We start from the raw sequence: 21294 nt of genomic DNA, 5'->3' as shown, positions 1-21294 counted from the left end.
AGAATGACTAAAATCAAATGCAGGAATACATTGTCTCTTCTAACCTTTAAAAAGAGTTATAAATCAATTTACTTTAAAAGGAATATATAGTATTTTTGTTTGTTTTCTCTATCAATATTATGGTTAGGTTTACAAAAAAGAAACTATAATTTAAAAAAAAAAAAAAATATATATATAAACAAATCATATATTAATGTTATGTACCCTTCTACCCTGTACCCAGAAAATTGAACTCTAGTCCTCTTTTCATGATCATACTTAAAGTGGTATTAAACCTAAATCCAAAAATTGAATACATTACAGCTTATCAATCGTTAGATGTGATGGCTGCATTTTTTTTATTTTTTATTTAAGTCTCTTTTCCCTCTGATTTCACCTAGTGATCTGCCCATTGACACACCTTCTGTATTAGAGTAGCCCCACTCTGGATGAAGGAGCACATCAGGCACCTTTGGATAGCAGCATTGTCATGTACTAGCAGATTTAAATATACTAACAAATTGAAGCCAAACTCCAGCTAATACAGTATCTCACAAAAGTGAGTACACCCCTCACATTTTTGTAAATATTTTCTTATATATTTTCATGTGACAACACTGCACACATGACACTTTGCTACAATGTAAAGTAGTGAGTGTACATCTTGTATAACAGTGTCAATTTTCTGTCCCCTCAAAGTAACTCAAAACACAGCCATTAATGTCTAAACTGCTGGCAAAAAAAGTGAGTACACCCCTAAGCTAAAATGTCCAAATTGGGCCGAAAGTGTCAATATTTTGTGTGGCCACCATTATTTTCCAGCACTGCCTTAACTCTCTTGGGGATGGAGTTCACCAGAGCTTCACAGGTTGCCACTGGAGTCCTCTTCCACTCCTTCATGATGACATCACAGAGCTGGTGGATGTTAGAGACCTCGCGCTCCTCCACCTTCAGTTTGAGGATGCCCCACAGATGCTCAATAGGGTTTAGGTCTGGAGACATGCTTGGCCAGTTCATCACCTTTACCCGCAGCTTCTTTAGCAAATCAATGGTCACCTCGGAGGTGTGTTTGTGGTCGTTCTCATGTTGGAATACTGCCCTGCGGCCCAGTCTCCGAAGGGAGGGGATTGATCTGGGATCATGCTCTGGTTCAGTATGTAACAGTACATGTTGGCATTCATGGTTCCCTCAATGAACTGTAGCTCCCCAGTGCCAGCAGCACTCATGCAGCCCCAGACCATGACACTCCCATCACCATACTTGACTGTAGGCAAGACACACTTGTCTTTGTACTCCTCACCTGGTTGCCACCACACATGCTTGACACCATCTGAACCAAATAAGTTTATCTTGGTCTCATCAGGCAAAGCACATGGTTCAAGTAATTCATGTTCTTAGTCTGCTTATCGTCAGCAAACTGTTTGTGGGCTTTTTGTGCATCATCTTTAGAAGAGGTTTACTTCTGGGATGACAGCCATGCAGACCAATTTGATGCAGTGTGTGGCGTATGGTCTGAGCACTGACAGGCTCACCCCCCCACCCCTTCAACCTCTGCAGCAATGCTGGCAGCACTCATGCATCTATTTCCCAAAGACAACCTCTGGATATGACGCTGAGCATGTGCACTCAACTTCTTTGGTCGACCATGGCGAGGGCTGTTCTGAGTGGAACCTGCCCGTTAAACCACTGTATGGTCTTGGCCACTGTGATGCAGTTCAGTTTCAGGGTCTTGGAAATCTTCTTATAGCCTAGACAATCTTTATGTAGATCAACAATTTTTTTTGTCAGATTATCAAAGAGTTCTTTGCCATGAGGTGCCATGTTGAACTTCCAGTGACCAGTATGAGAGAGCGAAAGCGATAAAACCAAATTTAACACACCTGAGACCTTGTAACACCAACGAGTCACATGACACCGGGGAGGGAAAATGGCTAATTGGGCCAAATTTGGAAATTTTCAATTAGGGGTGTACTCACTTTTGTTGCCAGCAGTTTAGACATTAATGGCTGTGTGTTGAGTTATTTTGAGGGGAGAGCAAATGTACACGGTTATACAAGCTGTACACTCACTACTTTACATTGTAGCAAAGTGTAATTTCTTCAGCATTGTCACACGAAAAGATATAATAACATATTTACAAAAACAAATGAGGGGTGCTCACTTTTGTGAGATACTCTATGTTATAAGCAGTTATAACTGTTTTTCCCCCTTTTTGGAATAAAGGTTATACATAAATAAATAACAACTGATCATTGTAAGAACCCATGTTAGTGTTAAATGGTTTGTATTATTTCTGTAACTGATACATTGGGCAGCTCATTAGGGGGGCATTCTGTTAGTCAGGAACTGACAAGTTTAGATAAGCAGATTTTTTTTGTTTTATTCTATGGACTTGCTGTACAAAACCCACCTGCATTGACAATTGCGAGGTCATACAACGCTGTACCCAAACTACATTTTTATAATTTTCTTCATACAAATAGAACTTTTTTTTGGTGGTATTTGATCATCAATGTTTTTTTTTTTGCTAAACAAACTAAAAAAGACCAACATTTTTTTTTCTTTGTTTCTGTTCTAAAATTGTGTTTTCTCCTTCACTGATGATGCTGCACTAATGGGCACTGATGAGGCGACACTGATGTAGAAGTACTAATATTTAGAATTAATGGGTACTGATCGGCGGCACTAATATGCAGCACTGAGGGGCACCAATATGCTACACTGACATGCAGCATTGATGGGCACTGATAGATGGCACTGATGGGCAATGATAGGTGGCACTGATGGGCACTAATAGGTGCCCCTGATGATGAGGTACTGACAGTCATTACTGATGGGTATCTGAAGGGCTCTGACAGGTGTTACTGATGGGCACTGATCTGTAGCTGCAGCTGAGGTGGGCACCTCTGATAGGGGCTGCACTGCTAATCAATGTACTGATTATCATCACACACCCTCCCTCTGACAGGAGCGCTACAGACCGGTTCTCCCTGCCAGTGTGAACCGAGGAAAAGCCGCTTACCTGCACTTCCTGGTTCTTCCTGTGATTACCACATGATCAGCTGTGACCAAGGAGCCTCCATCAGGGGCTCCTTACCATGATCAGAGATGCGGTGTGTCAGAGTGACACACCACACCCACGGGCGCCCGCTGGCTTGTTATCCTGAAAGACATCATATGACGTCCAGTCAGGATAATGGAACGACCGCCCGGCCGTCATTCTGCTATAGGCCGGGCGGGAAGTGGTTAAAAGTGCAGGACTACTTGGACAGTTCCTGGGTATCCCTGTCTCATGTATGGTATACTGCTCCCACTACCAATTGAGGCTCCCACCCTTACAATATAGAGACAGTACAGTAGATGGATTAATACTGAGTTTACTCTAATATCTATTTTAATAGGTCAAGAGTCTGCTTTTTCAAATCATGTGAAATAAAGGGCAACAAGAATCTAGTATTCCACATAGGCACATAAACTACTGGAATGAACAGATTTTACCAAATCATAAAATAAAATCAATGGCAAGGCTTTGAAGTTAGCAGAGCAGTAATGTAATAACTGAGAAGGGAGAGCAAGTGCCTTTAGAGACAGCAATAATATTGGCGTACTACAGATAAAACTTGTTTCTTTATACTTCTAAAAACAATGTGCTGCTTGATGCATGCTATAAAAATAGACAATCTCAACAGTGTTGGCCAAATGTTATCCATATATTTCATTGATATAAAGTGAATGTGGGTTATATAAGGTAACTGTTTCAAAATGTTTACTAAAAAAGTACTTGTTGAAATAAAATGTCTATTAACTGCTTGCCGACCACCTGACGTAGGAGCACGGCAGCAGAGAGGCTCTCCTAGTACGTGATCTGACATGTCCACTTGCCAATCAGTGGGTGCAAGCCAATGACTGACCACTGTCACCCACTGATCAGTGAGGAGGGAGACAGTACAGAGCTCTGTCAATGTAAACAATACAGAGCTCTGTCCTGTCAGCGGGGATGTGACTGTTTTTGTTTCCCTGCAAAGCAGGGAATAAAAACCGACACATGCCCTTAGTGAAAGCACCTCAGAGTAAACGCATAAACACTGCTTAGGCACAAATTTAGCACTTTGATCGCCCTAGATGTTTAACCCATTCCTAACCAGTGTCATTGTATATTTTTAGCACTGATCACTGTATTAGGCCAAGTACACATGATCGTATTTCTCGTCGGAAAAAGATATGACGGCTTTTCCGATGGGATTCCGCTCAAGTTTGCCTTGCATACACACGGTCATGCAAAAGTTTGCTGAAATTTCGACTGTCAAGAACGCGGTGACGTACAACACTATGACGAGCCGAGAAAATGAAGTTCAATGCTTCTGAGCAAGCGTCAAATTGTTTCCGAACATGCATAGGAATTTTGCACGTCAGAATTGCCACAGACGATCACATTTTCGGCTAGGAACTTTTCCCGACCCAAAAATTGAGAGCATGCTCTCAATCTTTTGCCGGTTGGAATTCTGCCAGAGACTTGGGTACTCTAATGGCCTGGTGACAGGTACTTGGGTACTCTGATGGCCTGGTGACTGGTATTCAGGTACTCTGAAGGGCGGTGATAGGTACTCAGGTAATCATATGGACTGTGACAGGTACAGTACTCAGATGGACTGACAGGTACTCAGATGAACTGTGACAGGTACTCGGGTACTCAGATGGACTGGGACAGGTAATCGGGTACTCTGATGGACTGTGACAGGTACTCTGATGGACTGCGACAGGTACTCGGGTACTCTGATGGACTGCGACAGGTACTCGGGTACTCTGATGGACGGCGACAGGTACTTGGGTACTCTGATGTACTGCGACAGGTACTCGGGTACTCAGATGGACTGTGACAGGTACTCGGGTACTCATATGGACTGGGACAGGTACTCTGATGGACTGTGACAGGTACTCGGGTACTCTGATGGACTGCGACAGGTACTCGGGTACTCTGATGGACTGCGACAGGTACTCGGGTACTCTGATGTACTGTGACAGGTACTCGGGTACTCAGATGGACTGTGACAGGTACTCGGGTACTCTGATGGGCTGTGACAGGTACTCGGGTACTCTGATGAGCTGTGACAGGTATTCTGATGGGCTGTGACAGGTACTATGATGGGTGGTGACAGGTCCTCCTTATTGAGGGGGGCAATCAGTGTGATTGGTGTACACTGTAAGTGGTAACCAGATGTTACCGCAATCTCCTCCTCACACACGATTGGTGTATGAGGAGGAGAACCCAGTTTGTTTACATTTAGTGATCGGCTGTGAAATGATCACAGCCGATCACGTGGGTAAACAGCCGGCCAATGGCATTGGTGACGAGCAGTGTTCCCGGGAACACGCCGCAACCTGCACGTGCAGCATGGCCGATCACGTGGTAAACAGCCATACCCAATGGCTTTCCACTCCCCTCGGTGGCGAGCGGTGTCTCCGTGACACGCCTCCACTGGAGGAACAGGGATGCGTGCACGCAATCGCGCGCATTCCCTGTTTAAATGGGAGGCTGTCATAGGTCGCCTCCCGCCACAAGAACCGAGCCGCCTGGCTGTCATTTCACAGCCAGCAGTCAGCAACCAGTTAAAGTGTAAAAATAAAAAATAAAAGGTAAAATAAATAAGAAAAACATGTTTTAAACATGCCCCGTCCCAGTGAGCTAGCGTGCAGAAGTGAACGCATAGGTGAGTAGCGCACCCATATGAAAACGGTGATCAAACCACACATGAGGTATCGCCACGATCGGTAGAGCGAGAGCAATAATTCTAGCCCTAGACCTCCTCTGCCACTTAAAACGTGCAACCTGTAGAATTTTTTTAAAGATTTTTAAGGGTAAAAGTTTGTTGCCATTCCACGACCAATTTTGAAGCGTGACATGTTAGGTATACATTTACTCAGTGTAGCATTATCTTTCACAATATAAAAAAAAATTGGGCTAACTCTACTGTTGTCTTATTTTGTAATTCAAAAATGTTTATTTTTTCCCAAAAAGGTGCGCTTGTATGACCGCTGCGCAAATACAGTGTGACAGAAAGTATTGCAACGACCGCCATTTTATTCTCTACGGTGAAAAAAAAAAAATGTATAATATTTAGTGGTTCTAAGTAATTTTCTAGCAAAAAAAAATGTTTTTAACTTTAACTAAGGCTCGGTCCTTAAAGAGGAAGTAAACTCCTTCAAACCACTTTGACCTACAGGTAAGCCTAGATTAAGGCTTACCTGTAGGTCCAAGCAATATCTCCTAAACCTATATGGTTTAGGAGATATTTGCCCGAAAATGGGCACCGCTGTCTACGGCGCATGCGCCGTAGACAGCGGCGCCCAGGCGCACTAAATGCGGCAAGTCCAAGAATGGATTTGCCTAATTTGTCGACTCCCGTGCGCATGCGCGGGAGTGACGTCATCACGGCTTCGCCGAACGGCAGCGTCGGAGCTGCGAGACGCGACTCCCGTGCGCATGCGCGGGAGTGACGTCATCGCCGCTGTCATTGGTCGGAGCTGCGAGACGCCACCAGCAAGATGGACGCGGCGGACTACAGGGATCAGCGGCGACTTCGCTGGCTCCTGTGTCAGGTAAGTGACACATAATGAGCTACTATGCGATGCATAGTAGTCCATTATGCTTTACCTTTGCAGGGAAAAAAAGAGGAAGTAAACCCATCAGGGTTTACTTCCTCTTTAAGTGGTTAAAGTAACGTAGTGCCAAAAAGAAAAAGGGCATGGTCATGAAGGGGGTAAATCTTTCGGAGGGCAAGTGTTTAATAATGTAAGCACTCTGAGGGCATAATCACATCTTTGTGCTATAGGACAAGAGGCAAATTGCATGTTTTACCACAGGTTACCACAAGCATGTTAACGTTAACACACTATCACTTGCATAGTGTGCTGCAGTGGCATTCATTTTGAATGGCACACCAACACACTATAAATGTATTAGGCAATGTGTCACATTTGTGGGGCGTTGCATTAAAAATAAGGGTCATGTATATTTTTCATGCATGTACTACTGACCCACTGAAAATTAATGAACTGCGTGAATATTCCCAAAAATTATCTAAACACGTTTAACCACTTCAGCCCCGGAGGATTTGGCTGGCCAAAGACCAGAGCACTTTTTGCGATACGGCACTGCGCCGCTTTAACTAACAATTGCGCGTTTGTACAATGGGGCTCCCAAACAAAATTGACGTCCTTTTTTTCTCACAAATAGAGCTTTTGTTTGGTGGAATTTGATCACCTCTGTGTTTTTTAGTTTTTGCGCTATAAACAAAAAAAGAGCGACAATTTTGAAAAAAACTATTTTTTTACTTTTTGCTAAATATCCCCACAAAATATATATATAAAAAAACTTCCCCCCCCCAGTTTAGGTCAATATGTATTCTTCTACATATTTTTTGGTAAAAAAAAAATCGCAATAAGCGTTTATTGATTGGTTTGCACAAACGTTATCGCATCTACAAAATAGGGGACAGTTTTATGGCATTTTTATTAATATTTTTTTTTTTAACTAGTAATGGCGGTGATCTGCAATTTTTATCGTGACTGCGACATTATGGCAGACAGATTGGACAATTTTGACCAATTTTTGGGACCATTCATTTATACAGCAATCAGTGCCATTAAAATTGCATTGATTACTGTGTAAATGTGTCTGGCAGTAAAGGGGTTAACGCTAGGTGGCACTGTAGGGGTTAAGTGTGTCCTAGGGAGTGATTCTAACTGTGGGGGGGGCTGTGTGTGACACATCACTGATCATAGCTCCCAATCACAGGGAGCTATGATCAGTGACACTGTCACTAGGCAGAAAGGGGAGATGCTCGTTTACATTAGCATCTCCCCATTCTTCCTCTCTGTGAGACAATTGCGGGTATCCCCACAGACATTGAGTCCGTTGGACCCACGATCTGACTCACGGAGTTTGCGGCAGCGTACGCCTGCTATGCAAGCCCGATCAGGTAGTATAGCGTGACTTTGCGCAGAGGAGTCAACCTGCTGCAGTAAAACTGCGGCGGCTAGTCCGCAAGCGGTTAAAGCACCTGCACATGATTATAAATGTAACCACTTTAGTATTGTGCTATAGCCAAAAGATGGCTACATCTCAGTACTATATTTCTGGGAGGGTGTTCACAAACGTTCTCCAAGAACCTGCCCCCTGTGGCATGCATCAGGAGTATTCTGTGACCACTGTGTCCTTCGTGCACAGCTGATTACAGATTGGCGTAAAGAGACAATCACAACGTTTGTTTACCATGTGATCAGCTGTGTCCAATCTGGTTATTGGCAGTCCTTTCTCATGCGCTGTGTCTGTGTGAGGAAAGGAAAGCTTATAATCGGCAAGTCTGACACTGTTTACACTAATTATCAGCGCAGCCCCATCACTACAGCCTCCTCAGTGCCCATTAGTGTACATTAATGCAACCTTATCAGTGCCCATCAGTGTAGCCTCATCAGCGCAAATTAGTGAAGAAGAACAATTACTTATTCTTTTTTTTTTCTTTTCACATTTTTTTTCCTGCTTGCCTTCTGGCTTCACTGCCGTTGTCCTACTGTGCATGCATGAGTTGCACTGTGCTTTGTGAATGATCCCTCAGTCTTCTGGGACCTGTGTATGTCCCAGAAGACTGCAGGGGGAAGGAGGAGGGGCTGAACTTCCTCGTAGATCCCCCCTTCCCCCAAAAAAGTACAAAGTGTGGCAGTGGAGGGTGCAAACAAGTGCAGCTTCCTCTTTTGGGTGGTGCTCCACTTTAACTAAAGTGTCAAAATAATGTTTAAAAAAAGGAAAGCAAGTACTTTGCATTATGTGTGCTTTTAAACACACACACTGGGTCCCTTTAGTTGTCAGAATCCTATAGGATTATAGGCATCTGTATGTTTGCCAAGAGCATTCTTAGGCTGATGGCATATGCGTTGGTCTGTGCTAACTCTGCCTTTGTCAAGACATAAGCATAATCTTACAAGATACAAACATGCCACCATTCCATACTATATAAAGGAGATTAAATATAAACAAAACAAAGAACTCATATGCTGGTATGGCCATAGAGAACAACATCTAGTTGGGTGCATCTGAGGTCTCTGCCTTTGCAAAATTTGGTGAGATACATGAGGGGGAGAAGGTGTTTTTTAAGATACTGTGACCTATGAAGTCCGCACTCTAGAAAGCTTATTTAGTGTTCATCCAGCCTCCCATATTTCTCATCAAAACCACCAACTTCCACCAAAAAGTGAGATTTCAGTTTGGGGTGGACGTTGTCCTAAATATGCTTTCTAAATGAAAACATACATAAATGTCAAAGCGGCTGTGTGACAAAAGATTCACCTAGGGGTACTGTATTGTAATAGGGTGATTCATTTTCATTATTTCGTAGAATACACTTTATGAACACACATTTAATACAGATAAATGAGACTGTTTCATTAATACATAAAAAGCTGAACCAACCTGTAATTGCTACAGACAATTTGTCAGGATCCCAATATATTTTCCATTCGGCTTTGCGTATGTTTTTTTGAGCAGCTTTATGCTGCCATTTTAAACTCACGCTTGAAAAATGTTTGTTCCTTTTTTTCAGCATGTTGGATTTAATGTGTCTGTGTATTGTTTCAATTTTACCTTTGCCGTGATATACGAGTAGCAAGATTACATTACCGTTTCTACTGAATGTTGCAATCTATAACAACTATCAGCACATCCATCACCTCCCAAAAAAAAACCGAGTTTAAAACAAATGGATTACACAAATTAAAAACAAAAGCTGAAAAATGCTTTCACTTTTATAACTTTTAAGAAGATATATTTTATAATAACTTAAAATGTACAGTCTTCAGGGTCCCCTTTGGCTTGGTATTGGTGCTTAATTACTGATAACTTATAGACGTTCTAGAGCAGGGATATGCAATTAGCGGACCTCCAGCTGTTGCAAAACTACAAGTCCCATCATGCCTCTGCCTTTGGATGTCATGCTTGTGGCTGTCAGAGTCTTGCTATGCCTCATGGGAATTGTAGTTCTGCAACAGCTGGAGGTCCGCTAATTGCATATCCCTGTTCTAGAGCAATAGTCTCAAGGTGGATATATTACTGCTTCTTTTCCTTTCAGTCCTGAAGATACGAGACAGGAGTAATGTCCAATTTTAGTATCCAAAAGAAGACAAGACGACCCACTTGTCAAGTATAATGGTCTGACCTGATGAAGGTCATGCAGCTCATCTTCAAGTTGAACCTACATGTTTGGTTAATAAGCTCCTGACCAAATTTGACTGAATTATTAAGAGACATTGCTGTCACTTCCTATCAAATGTGTTTTACTGCATATATTAAAAGTGAACCAAGACTGCTGAAGCTGGTAAATCAACATCTATGTTTTTGTAATGGTCCTTACCATCTTCTCTCAGTCTTATTAAAACACACAAATAAGTACAAGCTTCCTGAACATCACTGAGTAGCTTTAGCAATACGCTGGCAGGATAGGGAGGGGCAACACTAAAGATTTTATTGCCTCCAGAAAAAAGATCCTCCAGTATAGCTGGCAGTTAAAGGCAAAGGTGTTATATAGGGGCAAAACAAACATTAAAGTGTTACTAAACACACAACAGTAAAATCAGTCTGTGAATACAGTAAAGCATGCTGGTTATACTCACTGTGGAACCTAAGGGGTAAACCCTGTGCATTGTGTAAGAGGATTATTGATCCCGTCTTCTCTGATCATCCCCTTATTCCACTGTCCACCAATCCATCTCCTGATAGAACAAAGTCTATGGAGTCACTCTGCACATGCTTAATTTGGTGTGTATCGCTACAGTTTTTTTTTTCTTGGGAGACTGCATGTGATCTGCACAGGGCCAATCAGCACTGTCCAGACAGAGGGCCAGGGGTCGCTGCCTTATAGCACAGTCAGAGTAGAATGAAAATTCCTCCTACAAGCTTTACCCAAGTGCTCTGCTGGGCACTGATAGAAGTCATAAGACTGTTTTAACTCAGGGGCAGCCCATTCATTAGGGGCTTTGCCCCCTTTCTTCTCGCCACCCCCTATATGCAATGGATGGGGTCATGCATAGCATGACTCTATCCCTTGCTGCCGTGGCCACCCCCTCTTCATGTGTCTGGCCCCTTTCAGGTCACCGGTTGCATGAATTCGAGTGGACAGGTTTTTTTAAGCACCTGATAAGAGCCACAGGCTCTAATAGGTTTCAAAATAGAGTGGGATCGGGTGGCAGAGAGTGCGCTGCGATCCCACCCAGGTGTGTTACAACAGCAAATTAATATTCACTGTTACAACACTGATCCTCCTCCCGGGTAATCGGTCTGATACCCATCACTCAATTGGCTGAAAGGACAGGCTCTCCTATTGGATGCCTAGGAGGAGGTGAGGAGAAGAGCCGAAGCATGGATACCTGGTCCCCGCTGGTGTTCCTTGGATGCCCGATGCCTCTGCACCTTGGATGCTTGATCCCTGTTGGCCCTCGGATGTCTAGATGGGGCAAGTGCCAGTGGACCAACCGGCAGACACCGGCTGGGGGGTTATGAGTTGCTGCGGGGGGATTCTGTTGTTTGCCGCCCCCCAAACAAGAACCCATCAGCTATTGCTATTGCTCTAACTGCTGATGAAAAAGGTATTTAGCAGTTTATATTTAGTAATATAATTGCATTTTCATGTTCTGTGTACTGTGGGAGACCATAAATAGTCAATGCAGGGTCCTGGGTTTAGTAACACTTTAAGAGGTCCAGCAGTTGGCAAATACAAACAGTGCTGTTGAAATGACCAGTTAAGTGATTGTAGTGGAGGTAAATTTCAGTAATGAATAGGCTTCCAAAAATGATACACTCCACAGATAATATAAAATCTGAAATTAAATGCTAAATAGGAAATAATATAGCATTCACAATAGACCATTGCACCCATGACACGTGCCCCAGATATTTAACTTTTTATGGGTGCCCTTTGCAGTAAGTGTTGCATTCATTCCAAGTATGACAGACATAACTATTTGAACCATCAAAAAATATTTTGTATCATCATAATACTGATACAATGAATGTTGGAATTGTTTATGGTTAAGGTAGTGCCATTTTTATTATATTCTTACCTTTTTGCACCACTTAGCCACTAGGCTAAGCCACTTGGCACTCTTTTGACTTTTAAGAATGTTTTTACCTTGTCATCACAATTTGAAATGATTTTCCCTATCTCCTAAGTATCTAAGTTGCATAGGGGGTTATTTACTAAAGATGGAGAGTGCATAGTCTGGTGCAACACTGCATAGAAACCAATCAGCTTCCAGGTTATATTGTCAAGGCTTAATTGAACAAGCTGATGTCAGAAGCTCATTGGCTACCATGCACAGCTGCACCAGATTTTGCCTGCACCAGGTTTAGTAAATCCAACCCATAGTGTTTCTGTTCATAGGGATGCCAAAGCAATAGACTAGCCACAAAACTAAGTTATTTTAAGTCACTATTTTGGGAAATAAGATGAAATATTGTTCTCAGGGTACATAAGACTTTAACTTTGTCCCTGTAGTAAAAAAAAGTTAGTAACCTAAGAAGTCAATTAATATTGTGTATGCAGGTATTACAGATTTCTTCACTGTATTTTGGAATCTAGATGTGGTGGTTGAAAATAACAAATTATATGTGCAAATGTGTAAGTGTGTAAGTGTGCATGTGTGTATGCACTCTCTCAACAAAGTAGGCTTACACTGTGAAAACCTACTAAGTAAAAACTATGCATGCATGCCAGAAAGGCAAACTTTAAACAAAGGATTTAGTAGTGTGAACCAAATACACTACATCAATTATTAAAGTAATAAAATATGTGCTTGGGAAATCCAGTATTTAGCTGACCCAGTGAGGTAAAACACTTCACAGCTAAAAGCTGAAGAAAATCATCTCATTAATAATGGACGATTCTCTGCACTGACAGCTGTTGTCAAACCATTCACAGTTTTTCAATAACAAAACCACCAGTTATTCTGCCTATTCAGCAGTACAAATTACTTAAATATTATCATATATTAAAAAAATTTCAATTAGCTGATGCCAACGTGTTGTGTTTAAACTTGCTTAATTTATCACATTTATTTTTCAGAATTAAACTCTGAGCTAACTGTAAATCTGTAAAATTAGAATGTGCAGGTTAAAGTGGATGTAAACCCATGGATTTAAACAGTTAAAAACCAAAAGGCATGTCAGGAATGCTAACTGCACATTGGCTGTGCTATCAGCCAAACTATCAAACCATCCAATGGCTGGTGTCATAACAAATCACATGTGCAGCACCATAGCAGTTGAAGATTAAACAGAGGCAAAGATGGCAGCTTCCTTGGCTGAAAACGATAGGGGAGTTTACTTCCACTTTAAAGATGGATTCCACCAAAAAAAAAAATATTAAAAGCCAGCAGCTATAAATACTACAGCTGCTGACTTTTAATAAATGGACACTCATCTGTCCCGGGTTCCAGCGATGCCGATAGATCGCTCGGCTATTCGGCTGCTGTCGCCACCATTCTAGGTGAGGGAATCAGGAAGTGAAGCGAATCGGCTTCACTTCCCAGTTCCCTACTGCCGCGCAATAGGAAATCTCCGCGCTGTCACTGGGACCCGTGTGTGTCCCAGCAGACAGCGCGGCAGGGCAGGAAATGGCGTAGACTCCCACGGGAGTCTATGCCCAGAAGTGGGTGAAAATACCTGTCTTTGACAGGTATTTCCACCCCCCTCCCCCCTGAAAGGTGTCAATTGTGACGCCGGAGGGGGGGAGGGATCCGATCAACGGAGGTTCCACTTTAGGGTGGAATCCCGCTTTAAGGTCTGCCATTTACTTGGCTAAAGGGATCCCTTCTAAAGGGAGTCACAGCTGTAGGCCTCTATTTTATTGGTGTACTTTATGTGAATCATGAGAAATCTAAACAAACCATGAACAAAAAAAAAAGAAAAGTTATATTTCAATTATACTACTTTTTATTTATAAAGTAAGCATGTGAAAGCTTGTATTAAAACTGAACTTCAGGAATTCAGTTACTTTGTAAAAAGTGCAGGCATACTATGAGTTAAAGGCAATGGGGAGCATGCCCCCTTCTTGACTTATCTCTATTATTTATAACTGACAGATTTATGGAGCCCCTGGAAGACCGCTATCGCTAATGTGCCGCTAAAGTTCCAGGAGCTCTGATGCTGGACCTTTTGGTCTTAACAGCTTTAGCAGAAGTCAGTGCAGTTGTTATGCCTGCCCATCCCATACTCCTGCCCAATCACAGAAGTCTTAGTATTATGTGAATTCATTCACAAAATACAAATGTTTCTGCAAACGGCCAGGAGAGATGGAGGGGTGGGCAGAGCTGCTGTGTGCTTCTCTCCTCTCAGAGTCTGGAATGTCTCCTCTGGGAGCACCATAAACCTGTCAGATTCAAAACTTCTTAGGCCATAACGTGGCAGAATATTAGATATACTTTCACCCATTACAGAACCAAAGATTCCCATCGAATTTCTACACATTTAGAAGTAATCCCTTAGACCCCTTTCACACCAGGGCGTTTTGCAGGCGCTATAGCGTTAGGAATAGCGCCTGCAAAACGCCCTAAAGAAGCTGCACCATTGTGTGTAGTGTGAAAGCCCCGAGGGCTTTCACACTACAGCGGTGCGCTGGCAGGACGTCAGAAAAAAGTCCTGCCAGCAGCTTCTTTGGAGCGGTGAAGGAGCGGTGTGTTTACCGCTCCTCCACCGCTGCTGCCCATTGAAATCAATGGGGCAGCGCTGTAATGCCGCCGGCAAAACGCCGCTATTGCGGCGTATTGCCGGCGGTTTTAACCCTTTTGCGGCCGCTAGCGGGGGTAAAAGTGCCCCGCTAGCGGCCGAAATGCGCCGCAAATCCGGCGGTAAAACGCCGCTAAAAATAGCGGCTTTTTACCGCCGACGCAAGATGCGGTGTGGTGTGAAAGGGGTCTTATTGAGAAATAGGTAGGATTCAATGTACGGATTAATTTGACTATGTTTATTGCACTGTTTGATTGTTATGTTAATGTAGATGCATTTGCGGCTGCGCCCGCACTTCAATTTTCCTGTTCTATGTGAATGGACATATGACTGTATTTGTAATGGCTTTACGATAAACAAAATAAAATTGTTGTCAACAACAAAAAAAAAAACCTGTCAGATTTAGATAGCAGAGATAAGTCCAGGAGGTGTCATAGTATGCCTCACATTTATCAAAGTGACTAAATCTAGCTTTAGTGGCTGGAATTCAACTTTAAATACAATGTGGTTTATGAGTGCATACAGTATATATATATATATATATATATATATATATACAGTATATATATATATATATATATATACACACACACACACACACACACACATATCGGACACTTTATTAGGTACACCTTGCTAGTACCGAGTTGGACCTGCTTTTGCCTTCACAACTGCCTTGATGCCATAGATTCAACAAGTTGTTGTAAACATTTGTCTGAGATTTTGGTCCATATTGACATGATAGCATTACGCAGTTGCTGCAGATTTCTCCACCACATCCCAAAGGTGCTGTATTGGATTGAAATCTGGTGACTGTGGAGATCATTGGAGTACAGTGACCTCATCATGTTCAAGAAACCAGTGGTGAGATGATTTGCGACACGGTGCATTATCTTGCTGGAAGTAGCCATCAGAAGATGGGTACATTGTAGTCATGGGATGGACATCATCAGCAACAATACTCAGGTAGGCAGTGGCTTTTAAAATAGATTTTTTTTTCTAATTTAAGCGCCCACCACTTTAGGTGGGTGCTATTAGTTTAGAAGTTAGGTTAAATTGCCAGTGCCTTACTGTATTTTGTACAGGTCTGGAGGTTTGTCTGGGTTAGGGAGGAGTTATAGGTTAGAGGGGGGTGTGACCACCTGTTCATCATCCTGGGAGAACACTCCCTTGCTCTCCAGAGGAATCTTCTGGAAAGGAGGCGGGTCAGGCTCTGATGGACAGGCAGTGTATATGGAGCTCTTGTCCAATTGTTAATTTGCTTGGTCTGGGGCGGGGCTCATACATATACACTGGGGTCACATGTTCCCTAGGGAGTTGGAGATGGGAAGCAAACTAATCCACACAGGCATACAGATGTGATGTTAAGGCCTAGGGCACGAAGGCCTGGAAGTTCAGAGATTCCAGTGCTGGATAGCCACACAGATCTTTGCCAGAAGGTGATGGAGGTTCAGAGACTCCAGAGCTGGAAGGTTGCCACCATGTTCCAAAGCAAGAAGTAGCTGCAAACCAACCAGAGTGAATCAGGGTTGGCATGGACCGTTCCTGAGCTGGCCTGGGAGGAAAAGGGCAGGAGGAGAAAGCAGGTGAGGCCTGGGACTGCTAGCGTTTCAATACCACATGCTTTTCAGAGGGGCATGCGTGTCAGCTCACTAAAGCAGAGGAACTATTCACTCAAACAAATTCTACTCCAGAGGCAACTCCTATTCTCTGCATCACTGAGGTGATAGCGCCCGCTGGATTCTGGAATAAAGCTCAAGTTTGAACATTCAACCCAGAGGCAATGTATATCTGTGCATCACCGATGTGATAGCGCCCGCCGAAATCTGGAATAAAGTTAAAGTTTTGAACTGTTCTACACATGTCCTTGCTTAAATCAGCCGTAGTGTATGAACTACTAGCAGCTCCCAAGGGAGTAGTGCGCTTCATAATCATACTTACCTTGGTGGATGGAACATCAGACAGATGCTGGAGCTGTCCCCCGGCATCTCTGCACTGAGAATCGAGCCACTGAACAGCGCTGATGGCTCAGATTGCACACACTCCTCCCCGAGCAGAGCAATGCAGACTATCAGTCAGCATCGATCCTGGTCTGCTTCTCCACACTCATTTGAGCGATGAACTGTGGAGGGGCGGGGAGAGGCCATCTCAGTGGCTCACTGAGATGCTGAGACTGCCATCAATCGAGGTAGCTGGTGGATCCAGACTTGAGAAGTCGGATGATGTGCTGCCTCGACTGACAGCAGTGACATCAGCGGAGAGCAGACTTCAGACTGCTCTCCGCTGAAAACGGGTCACAGGAGTGCAAAACTAATTGCACTCCTGTGACCCTTAGGCCGCGTACACACGCGGGGACTGTTCGCTCAACTTTGTCCGTCAAACAGTTTCAGCGGACAGTCCGCTCAAAATTAGCATGGACGGACTTGCCCACACACGACGAACGAACAGTCCGCTGAAACCGTGCGCGATGACGTGAACGGCACGTACGACGGGACTAGAAAACGACGTCCTATACACTGCAATGCAAACTTCGGCATGTAAATTCTTTCTGAGCATGCGCGAGACTTAGTTTGACGAACAAGCCTACACACGGGCGGACTGTCCGCTCAAACCAAGTTTCAGCGGACAGTTTTTCGGAATTTCCGAAAAACTTTGTTCAGCAGACTGTCCACTGAAACTGTCCACTGAAAGCCCACACACGAGCGGACTGTCCGCCGAAACACTGTTCAGCGGACAAAGTTGAGCGAACAGTCCCCGCGTGTGTACGCGGCCTTAGGAGAAGCCCAGCCTAAAGAGCTCAGGCTGGACTTTTCCTTTAAACGATGCTCAATTGGTAATAAGAGTCCCAAAGTGTTGCAAGAAATTACTCCCCACACCATTACACCACCATCACCAGCCTGAACAGTTGATAGAAGGCAGGATAGATCCATACTCATGTTGTTTATGCCAAATTCGAAACCTTCCACCTACCTCAATGTTGGAGCTGAAATCGAGACTCATTAGACCAGGCAATGTTTTTCCAATCTTCTATTGTCCAATTTTGGTGCGTCTGTGTGAATTGTGGCCTCAGTTTCCTGTTCTTAGTTGACAGGAGTGGCACCTGGTGTGGTCTTCTGCTACTGTAGCCCATGTGCTTCAAAGTTCAATGTGTTGTGCATTCAGAGGTGGTATTCTGTATAGTCTGTCTATTCTCCTCTGACCTCAACAATGCATTTTCATCCACACAACTATGGCTCACTGGATATTTTCTCTTTTTCTGACCATTCTCTGTAAACCCTAGAGATGGTTGTGTGTGAAAATCCCAGTAGATCATCAGTTTTTCAAAAAACTTAGACCCCCTGTCTGTCACCAACCACCATGCCACATTCAAAGTCACTTAAATCCCCTTGTATCCCCATTCTGATGCTCAGTTTGAACTTCAACAAGCTATCTTCACCACTTCTATATGCATTAATGCTTTGAGTTGCTGCCATGGGATTGGCTGATTAGAAATGTGTGTTACCAAGCAATTGAACAGGTGTACCTCTTAAAGTCACAAGTGTGTGTGTGTGTGTGTATATATATATATATATATATATATATATATATACACACATACATATACACACACACACGCACAGTGAGGGGAAAACGTATTTGATCCCCTATTGATCTTGTGCATTTTCCCACTGACAAAGAAATGATCAGTCTCTAATTTTATCGGTATGCTTATTTTAAGTGAGAGACAGAATTAATGAAAAAGGTATTTGATCCCCTTTTAGACAGCAAGATTTATGGCTACCAGGTGTCTTTTATACAGGTAACAAGCTGAGATTAGGGGCACTCTCTTAAAGGAAGTGCTCCTAATCTCAGCTTGTTACCTGTATAAGACTCCTGTCAGCAGAATCAGATTCCAATCTCTCCACCATGGCCAAGACCAAAGAGCTGTCCATAAACGTCAGGAACACGATTGTAGACCTCCACAAGGCTGGAATGAGCTACAAGACCATCGCCAAGCAGCTTGGTGAGAGGGTGACAACAGTTGATGCGATTATTTGCAAATGAAAGACACACAAAATAACTGTCAATCTCCCTCGGTCTGGGGCTCCATGCAAAATTTCACCTAGTGGAGTTTCAGTGATTATAAGAATGGTGAAGAATCAGTCCAGAACTACATGGGCGAATCTTGTTAATGGTCTCAAGGCAGTTGGGACCATAGTCACCAAGAAAACAATTGGTTGCACATTACGCCGTGAAGGATTGAAATCCTGCCACACCCGAAAGGTCCCCCTGCTCAAGAAAGCACATGTACAGGCCTGTCTGAAGCTTGTTAATGAACATCTGAATGATTTAGAGGAGAACTGGGTGAAAGTGTTGTGGTCAGATGAGACCGAAATCAAGCTCTTTGGCATCAACTCAACCCCAAGAACACCATCCCCACCATCAAACATGGAGGTGGAAACATTATGCTTTGAGGGTGTTTGTCTGCTAAGGGGACAGGACAACTTTACCACATCAAAGGGACGACAGACGTGGCCATGTACCGTCAAATCTTGGGTGAGAACCTCCTTCCCTCAGCCAGAGCACTGAAAATGGGTTGTGGGTGGGTATTTCAGCATGACAATGACCCAAAACACAAGAAAAGGCAACAAAGGAGTGGTTCAAGAAGAAGCTCATTAAGGTCCTGGAGTGGCCTAGCCAGTCTTCAGGCCTTAATCCCATAGAAAATATATGGAGGGAGCTGAAGTTTCAAGTTACCAAACGTCAGCCTTTAAACCTTAATGACTTGGAAAGGAACTGCAAAGAGGAGTGGGACAAAATTCCTCCGGAGATGTGTGCAAACCTGGTGGCCAACTACAAGAAACGTCTGACCTCTGTAATTGCCAACAAGTGCTAAATCATATTTTCCAAACATGTAAAATACTTATTTCACTCATTAACCACTTCAGCCCTGGAAGGATTTGCCCCCTTAATGACCAGGCCATTTTTTGCGATACAGCACTGTGTCGCTTTAACCACTTTCAGACCGGACCATTTTGCTGGTCAATGACCAGAGGTCTTTTTACAATTTGGCACTGCGCTGCTTTAACTGGTAATTGCGCGGTCATGCAATGTTGTACCCAAACAAAATTTGCGTCCTTTTCTTCCCACAAAAAGAGCTTTCTTTTGATGGTATTTGATTGCCTCTGCGATTTTTATTTTTTGCGATATAAACGTAAAAAGACCGCAAATTTTGAAAAAAAATGATATTTTCTACTTTTTGTTATTAGAAAAATCCAATAAACTCAATTTTAGTCATACATTTAGGCCAAAATGTATTCAGCCACATGTCTTTGGTAAAAAAAAAGTCAATAACTGTATATTTATTGGTTTGCGCAAAAGTTGTCACATCTACAAACTAAGGTACGTTTTCTGGAATTTACGCAGCTTTTAGTTTACGACTGCCTATCTCATTTCTTGAGGTGCTAAAATGGCAGGGCAGTACAAAACCCCCCCAAATGACCCCATTTTGGAAAGTAGACCCCCTAAGGAAATTGATAAGTGGCATGTTGAGCCCATTGAATATTTTATTTTTTTGCCTCAAGCGATTGAATAATGACAAAAAAAATTTTTTTTTTTTTTTTACACAAAGTTGTCACTAAATGATATATTGCTCACACATGCTATGGGCATATGTGAAATGACACCCCAAAATAAATTCTGCTGCTTCTCCTGAGTACGGGGATACCACATATGTGGGACTTTTTGGGAGCCTAGCCGCGTACGGGGCCCCGAAAGCCAAGAACCGCCTTCAGGCTTTCTAAGGGCGTAAATTTTTGATTTCACTTCTCACTACCTATTACAGTTTTGAAGGCCATAAAATGCCAAGATGGCACAAAACCCCCACAAATGACCCCATTTTAGAAAGTAGACACCCCAAGCTATTTGCTGAGAGGCATGTTGAGTCCATGGAATATTTTATATTTTGCCACAAGTTGCGGGAAAATTACAAACTTTTTATTTTTATTTTATTTTTTCACAAAGTTGTCACTAAATGATATATTGCTCATGCATGCCATGGGCATATGTGAAATGACACCCCAAAATAAATTCTGCTACTTCTCCTGAGTACGGGGATACCACATATGTGGGACTTTTTGGGAGCCTAGCCGCGTACGGGGCCCCGAAAACCAAGCACCGCCTTCCGGCTTTCTAAGGGCGTTACAGTTTTGAAGGCCATAAAATGCCAAGATGGCACAAACCCCCCCCAAATGACCCCATTTTGGAAAGTAGACACCCCTAAATTTAGGGGTACACTAGTGAGACTAGGTAATAAATGGCGGGTGCCCTGAAACTATAAAAAAATAACTAACCAACCAGCGTCACCTGTAACAGTTATATGGTGATCACTGGTGAAAGGGTTAACTAGGGGGCAATCAGGGGGCTTTATGCGGTAGTATATGGGGGTCCCTGGCGCTATAAAAAGCTGTGGCGAACCTAAATACCTACCTGCCTAACTAGCGTCACCTGTGACACTAATACAGCGATCAGAAAAACGATCGCTTATTAGGCTGGGTTCACACTGG

The 21294-nt window shown here is 43.2% G+C and overlaps 1 protein-coding gene across 3 annotated transcripts in view; it reads right to left on the bottom strand.

Moving 5' to 3' along the window:
* The window catches only part of FARS2 (phenylalanyl-tRNA synthetase 2, mitochondrial), a 670425-nt gene that overhangs the window by 112838 nt on the left and 536293 nt on the right, over positions 1–21294 (bottom strand). The gene's annotated exons all lie outside the window — the stretch shown is intronic.

The sequence above is a fragment of the Lithobates pipiens genome, unplaced genomic scaffold, assembly GCF_037356315.1.
Source record: "Lithobates pipiens isolate NorthernLeopardFrog02 unplaced genomic scaffold, aLitPip1_a1.2 Scaffold_19, whole genome shotgun sequence".
Lineage (NCBI taxonomy): Eukaryota > Metazoa > Chordata > Amphibia > Anura > Ranidae > Lithobates > Lithobates pipiens.
The sequence above is the reverse complement of the archived record's forward strand: the minus strand, read 5'-3'. Positions and strand labels throughout refer to the sequence as shown.